The following is a 9,249-nucleotide window of genomic DNA, read 5'->3' on the forward strand; positions in this document are numbered from 1 at the left end:
TAGAAATTCTTCAGCGACAGATAGAAAACTATAAATAATTTTAATATATGGCAATTCGTATTATGAAAAAGTTTTTTTCTTACTATGTTATAAATAAATTACGTAAAAGGCTTATAGTTCAATAAATAAATATTTAAAAGACAAGAATCAGTGGCAATGATATCGTTTGATTATTTTGTTTTTATTTAAAACACTACGTAATAAACCATATTGTTAAACTCTTTTAAAAGATGTGTTGTTGTGGTTTTTCCACAACTGTAACACATTGCAAAGCAGAGTAGAGTCAAAAATAAAATAATTAAACAAAATGATGATCAATAAAAGTCCTTTTAGAAGTTCCAATATTGAATAAATGATTTTATATTTATTACGTTACATATTAGTTCTGAAACATATTGATTTTTGGATTATATATACCTTACATTCATTGACAGAAAATGAGTTATACATTCACTTCTTTAAAACTTAACCACATGTAAACAATTATCTTGTGTAAAGAGAGCGAGTGCTCTTTAGACTTGGTCGCTTGTTGTGAATAGAACTCTCTGTCTACCCCCTACGGCCTTACACTTCAATCATACGGCCACGTGACAGCCGGGCCTAGGTAGGTCATTGGCATATTTACAGTACTATTGCAGTAGAACAAATTTATTACGCCATTGTTATATGAAATAACATTTGCAATATGTTCATTAAATGACATTAATGTAACTTATTGTGTTATCGTATTAGGTAAGGCCCCGACTATACTGTTACGTGCGTTTATTTTAACTTATTTGTACGCACTAATCTATCTACAAGCAATGTGTGTTAACGGTGATGATTTTCGACTATTGAAAGTGGTTTCTCCCTTCGGGCAAGCTCGAACCCATTGAACGAGTAGCAGGCTAAACAAATTCTTAAATCGAATCAGTCAGTCAGTCCAGCCGTGACGGGAAAGGTACGAGAGACTCCAAAAATGAAGCTGTTAAAAATATTAAAAAAATATTACGTAGAACGACATTAGGTGTAGGATTCTTTTGTATCGTCTTATTGGAAATGTATAAGGTAGACCTGTGCGCAATGATGGATGTTCATGGCTAAAATGATGATGGTCAATCTACTCCAAAACTTTATAGAAGGTCGTTTTGAAAATACACTAATACCTCGCTTTGTGTTGTTTCGTTTTTCGTTCTTTTCGAAGTTGAGTCGCTGCTTAATTAGTACTAATTTTCACTGTGCGTCGTTAGATTTTCGAGGTTGCGTTGTTTTAAAATTTTCTTTTTTTTTTCTAAAAGATGGCAACACTTTTGTTTCTAATTGCACCATGCCATCTAAACTCGGGGATTCCCTTTCTAACTAAAAACAACGCAATTTAAATACAGTTTTATTTACACTTTGTTTTGCTAATTTTAGAGTTCAGTTTCAATTATGTAACGTGTTGTAATTTACACTACATTTCCCACCAGAATAAATACCCACAAAGCGACCGACTCAAGGGCACCGGAGAGCGTCGAAAGTCGACTTGCTCGAATAAGGATCTAGCTAACATAAATATTACTTTGAAAAGCGATAGCGTTGGAGAAGAAGTGACAGAGGAAAATTCAGAATTCTTTTTACAATGACCGGGATTAACTTGTATGATAATTTAAAGGCGTTACAAAAGAGATTCAATATCAAAGCGTACACGTTGTGTACAGAGTAATTATTACTTTCAAGGATTGACGGCGGAGGAGTTCTGTTCTTATTTGTGGTTAGAGTATATACAAACATATGCTCATGCATATCAAATTGATAAAGATTTTAAGACGTTAAAGACGAAGTTGCCAGTTTATCGGTATTCTGTCGGCATTTCGGAGAACGTGCAGAGGAATTACACCAAATAATTCCCCCATCTCTATTCTTCCACCGCACAACAAGACGCACGGATCCACGATATCTGTACACGGTTGAAATTCCTTCCACCCGTACTAAGCGGTTTGCTGAAGGTTTTATAGTGTGAACACCCAAGGAGTTGAACGACATAGTGGCGTCATTGTATCCAGACAATTATAACATATGAGTGTTTAAGAAAAGAGTGAATATGTTTCTTCTAGGCAAGCATGTAGCATCGAGGACCTCGTCACCGCTGATCAGGGGTGACAAATGTCAAATCCTTCGCCTATGAAGGATACAAAAAATTAGTATTTAACGTAGGTTTGTATTACTAATAACAACTAAAATAAGTTGTTTGAGATTTTTCTTAATTAAAATGTTACTGATTACGTGATTTTAATATACGTATACTTTAATAGTCTGACCTGTTAAGTACATGAAAAGGATTTCTGTGAGTATTGCTGGCGTCGAGAGATGGCGCTAGAAGTCGAAGGCCTGGCGCTATCGTCTGACGCGGACAGTGCAGATGGGGGGCAACGCTCGGTTGACTCGCTATATAATTCATAACTAAGTGTCAACAAGTAATTTATCAGTTTCTTTTTAGAACTGGACGCCTTTAGAATCTCCTGAGATTTATGTTAAGTAGTATCAATATAGGGGATGTCAATGCGGTAGAAATTTGTACGGTTCTTCCACTTGGTTAAACAAGTGATTACTAAAAGATTGAACGAGGGCTCTCACGAAATCGCTTCGGCGACGAACAGCCTTCATGGTCCTCGCTGGCATCGGACAAAAAATAACACGGGAGTAATAAAGTTTAATGCCTAAAATGAATATTACTTGAAAAATTAAGAACTTTTAATTAAGATAACACATCGGGAAATATTTATTATATATACATTTACATATAAATTTAACAATGATGTCATGAATAATAAATAAAGATAAAAATGTAATAAAAATATCAATGCATTCTTGCATTTATGAATACAGAGACGACTTTGTGAACGAGATTTTGAAAAAAAAAATTGTGCCATAGCTTAAAAAATTTAATGAATTTAAAATATTGACTTTTTTGGACAGGACTGTCACTGGTGTCCATGGCATTTGCAGATACCACGAGTTCAAAGCGGTTGGGCGCGGTCAGCTACGTACTTCTGTTACAACAGATTGTGAGGCCTCCGAGCTGTTAGATCGTTTCGGTGGATACTCCATGAAGTGACTAGGCTCTAGGGCCCCCTCTCGGGGACCTCGGCTTGGGCTGTCGGTCATCGATAGTCTCCGTTTAGACACGTGGGCGGCGGAGAGGAACGAACCTTCGCTTGCCTATTAGCTTTCGTTTCTCAATATTTCTATAAAAATGTTTCCGTAAACGCCAAAATTTTGCAGAAAGTATGAGATACGCGTTTAGCTGGTGGTGGAAACCATCATCCGTGCGCGTATATGCTCCTCAAAATTAGTCCAAATGCAAAGACGACGGTAGCATTAATGGTTGCGTTCGAATTCAACTTCGAACGAGGATTTGAATTCGAACGCGAAAATCATTTTAAATAAAGTGTTGCAACCGAAGTGGCCGGCGATGCGAAGCTTTTTTAAATTAATAATGTACACATAATGTTATTTTGTATATGTTAAGATGCGACTTCATTATGGAATAAAATATTTGTATGGACAATGTATATGATTTTACAATAGGCTCCTAGATAATGTTCAGAAAGGTGATTATGCTAGTTTTAAAAAAAATGTCAAAGAACGTTTATGTGTTATTACAATGTGAATGACTTCACAGAAGATACACCTCCGAAAGATTTGTTTGCTTCCAGGCTATGTCAATTTTTATCAAATGTAATCTTATATTCTTTTTACAAATACATAGCCCCATTGAGTTTCTTTCAGCTGTGCTCTCATGAGGTATTTGTTATCCAAACAGATGGTAGAATCGTGTTGAAGAAGAAAGATAGAGATTGTTGAGGATGAAAGGAAAAAGTAAAATAAAAGTATAAAGTAAAAAATATATTTATCCGAGTTGTAACGTATTACCACAAGTACCACACATCGCAAGAGGAATGAAAGGTGCCATAAAAGAGAAGCCATTTAAAAAAAAGAGAAATAAAAAAAAAAAAACGTAACGGACGAACACAGTTTGTGATCTGGGTCTGCATAAGCTCGATTATTTTTATTTTTGATAAGCTCTCATTACAAATACAATTTAATATTACGCCTATGTAATCATGTTTAAAATATGACAACCTAAGTTATATAATTAATATTTTAAAATGTCTCTTTTCTTAATAATAATTAATATAGGTGCAAAAACGAGCTCGGTAACAAGTTTTATATTGTTTATATTTGTTATCTGTTATAACGAATTTGTAATTGGAAACACTTAAAAATTCTGCAACACCCGGAAAAAAATGCCTGTAACTCTTATATTATTTTTTATATCATACATTCAAGTTAAGTGCAAAAAGCAAGTCTTGCAGACTGTTAAAAGTCGAAGTCATTTAAATGCACAATTAATAAAGATATATTGTAAATATTCGTACTTTTCTCGCGCCTATTACATAACATGGGTTGTTATTTTTTTAACATTATTACACAGGCGAAATAATACAATAAAATCTCCTTATGCGCGCTTCATTCGCGTTTCCACTATCTACGAATTAAAAACATGCGACCAGATCTCTGTATTCGCGGCCAAAAATTTCTTTACTCGCAAATCTAATAAGTATATACATAATTATAAAAGGATTCCTATAGTCGTCTAACTATTGTTTATAAGTCACCATTCCGTATGCACGGTTTCTGAATTAGCGGCATACTCATGGAACATATTCCCCGAGAATATAGTTATCTCTTCATAAATTAACCATAAATGCAAAATAAAACCGGTATTATCTTTGAAAGTTGTATTATACACCTGTATTAATTGTCAATTGAACTGTATGAGCCTTTCGCAACTGAACTGGAATTTACGTAAGAATTTTCGTCCGAAAATAAACTCATCTTAAAACTCTAGTGATGGATGTAAAAAATAATATAGTTACAGTTTCTTTTTTCCGGGAGTTGCAGATATTTTTCTTATATTTCTCCTAGTACGAATTGTAATATATATTATATGTAATTAAAGATTACAAAAAATACCCATTTTTGTGGATCTTCTTTACGTTTTGCTCTAATTAATATTAATAAAAGAAGAAGTTAAGAATATCGATATTTTTATTTGATTCTCCATTGCTTACAATTTTGGTGTGGCAATAAGCGTCTCACACTGGGTTATCCCTGCGCCGTGAGTATTTTCTACAAACGTATCCTATATAAAGTAATATTCACATTTTATTTCACCTCAGTAGTGCAGGGATAATTAAAATTGATACATACAACATATATGGTAAATGTAAAAGATAAATAAATTCATAGATCGCCATTATATCAGCCAATACGCAGCCATTGATAGGATAGGACAGGATAGGCCTCCCCAAGCTTGCGCTGCATTACCTATTGCTGGCTGCGCGATCTTGGCTATTTCGTCTGTCTACCTAATTGGGGTCTTAGCCACGCCGCGTCTACCTGCTTCCAGGCACACGAGTACCGCTCGGCCCCGACAGCCTTCGGTTGAACGAAGTTGCACGCCGCCACTTCGGACAAACAATTTTTCGACTCTGACAGTTAACAGCAGAACGGTTTTCTTTTTAATTTACAGTATATTCAAGTGGCCAGTTTAGTAAACACCTCAGGAACACACTTATTCCTCCGGACATATAACTTAAATGTAGAACAATTTTTAAATGAAATAATTCAGAAAGAAAATCACAGGGTGTTTAAAAGTTCATTTACATTTTTGAAAGGCAAATATTTGAAAAATACTTAACATTCTTGAATTAGCCACTATATAAACCTATCACGAGAGTTGTAAATACCTTGACGTTGATTTATGGGACAGTCTCTATTTTTCAATCCGTAAGTGTCGGTGCGCTTGTCAAGATTCGATTTCGTAATATTTGATTTCATGCTTTCTGTGCTTTCAAAAAGTATCCGACGGCGGAGAGATTATTTTGTGTTGCAGAATGTGTCAGAGCTTATGAACATTAGAGTTTTGAATCGATCGATATCCGTTGAACCTGGTCAGTTGACTCATTCACGTGATTGATAATATAACGTACAACATTGTTAAATTACATTTTAATAAACTGCGGGGTTTTGAGCCGAATTTCAGCCGAACAACGTTCCGAGTCGGTGCGAGCTTACAGCTTATAATGTTAAAATAATTGACAATTCAAAAGTACGTGTGTCATTTCGTAACGAACTTACCGCGTTAATAAAACGGTAGCGTTTGTTTAAATATAGATACGCTGGAACATCCTAACGTAAAGCTATAATTGAATTAAAGAAGATATTTCACTTATTTTTATCTACTGTCCATGTTGTAAAAGTAGTGTGGTTTAAGGAAACGTTTATGGAGACAACTTGATGAAATTCGAAAATAAACATGTCTGCACGTGACGGCGGCACGAGAGTGGTAACAGTTCAGGAATAGAGTCCTGACCTTCCTCATGCCTCCCATGCCCTCCGCCCCCCTCCTCCGCCCCGCAGCAGTCCCCGCGACCCCGGCTACGGGGCGCAATCGATAACACACCTTTAGGACATGTGGGAGCCGATGTCTCCCTGCATCTCATTAGAGAAACGTTATGTCCTTGTTTAATAAATCTATTCACTTTACAGCGTTAGGAAAAGTTTAAATACATTAGATATATCAAATTTTTGATCAAATTTCCGTAATGAATTTTTTTTTTAAAAATACTTATATGTTGTGATACTGAAATATATGCTGAAATACTAGATGAATTGACGAAAAGAAATTAATGCAATAATGGCACAAAAAACAATAAAGTAATGCGAGTGAATGTGTAACGAAGATAATTGAGCAACGTACTTTATATATGAGAGTACATAGGAACCGCTTGGCGAGGGCTGCACTGTTTTCGGCGAACAGATATTTGCGAATAACATCCGAGAGTTGTCGCGCGCGGGCGTGGTGTCGCGCCGGCTGCGCAGCGGGTACTGCCGCGGCGCCGCACGCTGCGACGCGCAGCCCTCGCCAGTGCTGCGCCCGCCGGCGCCTGCATCTTATCGACACATTTATACATTTTTTTAAACATTTTAGGCTCTATATACTAGCGGCTAAAATTGTTCGCAGGCACATCACGCGGCTAGCACCGTCACTGGAGATGGAATACTTTTGTACCACTGAGTATTTAAGGCATAAACAGTAAAAAATTCGATTTTCGACTCCTGGCCCACTTTAGAAGCCTTCGGTGTGACTGTCGCTATCGTGATAATACCTACCGATACACACCCACTGCAAGCCCCCCCCCAACAATCGCCACCATGGCCGGTGTTGCGCCTGCGCATCCTGCGATTCCCCTCAACCTTAACTATGTCGTGCCGCCGAGCTAGGGGCGGACCCGCGCCGCGAGTATTTATTTATTTTATATTATCTACAAAGTAACCGCATATTGATTGAAAAAATTGCAGAGTATATGTATATAAAAAAAGGAAAAAGTGTTTACTTCATGCTTCGTCTCATACAACCGGTGGCAGACTCTGAACCTCTACGAATGTTTCGATTGATCGTCCAAACAACGCCGTACCCTGGCTTGCGACTGCGCATCGTGTTCTAAAGCCAATACTTTGACATAAAAACTCTCATTTGATCAGAACAACTACAAGAACTAAATCAAGAAGTAATAAGACCCAGCCTACCTCATACAATAATACAAGATAATTTAAGCGAGTAGTATTTGTCAAATATTATTATATAGCGGCATTGAACTAGTTTAAGAAATAATGTAAGAGTACAATTGTAAAATAAAGAAAAGACATAAACATAACCAAAATGTAAATTAGCATAGCTGTAATATTAAGAGTGTGAATAACTTATTGTAAATATTAAAAACTTTAACCTTACCCATGTTAGGGGAACACGAGAGGCCTCCAATAAAAGGGGGGCAAAAAAAGGCCTTACTAAATCAAAACAAATACTCAATCCACGCGTTGGAATTTGTGAAGGTTTACAGAGTTTTTCCAAACGTGTAAACGCAGCATTACAATTAATGCAATTAGGAATAGTTTTGCATCTTTTTCAAATTAATAATTTACACAGGTAATTGGTTATAGTTGTAAAAGTTTTATAGCTGTTTGCTAACAAATGAGGTACGCTTCCGTTTTTACATCGAACACCAACCAACCTGTATATTGATATGTATATTTTGTGCAAGAGCCTTATGTTCAGCGGAGCCTGCGGCTGCAATGATGACAATAATCATATTGCTTATTTTCACGCAGTAACAAAAGAATTTACGGAAGATTTATAATGATCTGTCTGTTGAAATAAAACTCCTCTTTTTAATTAGTGGATGTATGCGTTCCAGATTCAAACCAAAATATACTGTCTTGTCAGTTGTGTAGAACAGATCATTTAATTCACACAAAATCATTTGTGTTGCGAGTAGAGCCTGCTTATGAAGCAAAGGTCAATATCATCGGACGAACTGATTAGCCAACAAAACCAATTTCAAATCATTTTACTATGCGTGTAGTAAATTTTATAAGTCTATTATTGATCAAATACAAAATACAATAATTGACAAGAACCAAATTTGCTTACCGGTCGGAATATTCAAACGTTTTGGTGTCAAGGTCATTGTCGGTTCCTCGTGACAGAGAACATGTCGACGCGGTACAATAGTATTGCAGTAGCACGAAGCATTTCTAAAATAAAGCACGTGTTACAAAAATGTGTTCCGCATTTATTACTTTGATGTACAGTGGATATTACGCAGTTTTCCGTGACATGTCCGACACTTGTGTTGATATCAGCTGAGCCGATTGGCGCCCACTGCAAGGTATAGGCCTCCCCACGTTCAGCAACTTTAACTATGCTGTCGATCCATCCAGCGGGGGAATTACCCAGGTCGCGTCCACTAGCTCGCGGTCGCCACTAGAACCTTTCGGTCCCAACGGTCTCTGGTTGCATAAACGACGTGGTCAGCCAACTGCCATTTCAGACGAGAAATTTAACAATGAGAAGGTTGACATATAATTAGAAAATTAAATTTATGTAAAGAACAAAGTTTATTAATTTGCAAACAATAATAAAAAAAATTATTGCTGATTCGATATTAATTTGTTTTTTTAAGTATTCTTCAATTAACTGCTTGTATTTTCTCACTTCTTTTATAAGCAACGGGCGCGGCGAATTCACAGAATTACACACTATTACAAAAGCAACAGATCTAAACGCGTAGCAGCGGAGGTAAAGTGGAAACTGACGGGTGATATCGGTATACGCTTCTATAGTAAAGTTACTGAATCTATTTTAAATTTATCCGCGAA

The sequence above is a fragment of the Battus philenor genome, unplaced genomic scaffold (assembly GCF_028537555.1).
Source record: "Battus philenor isolate CCGP_79_NKW_IND1 unplaced genomic scaffold, ilBatPhil1.0.hap1 SCAF_27, whole genome shotgun sequence".
Taxonomy (NCBI): domain Eukaryota; kingdom Metazoa; phylum Arthropoda; class Insecta; order Lepidoptera; family Papilionidae; genus Battus; species Battus philenor.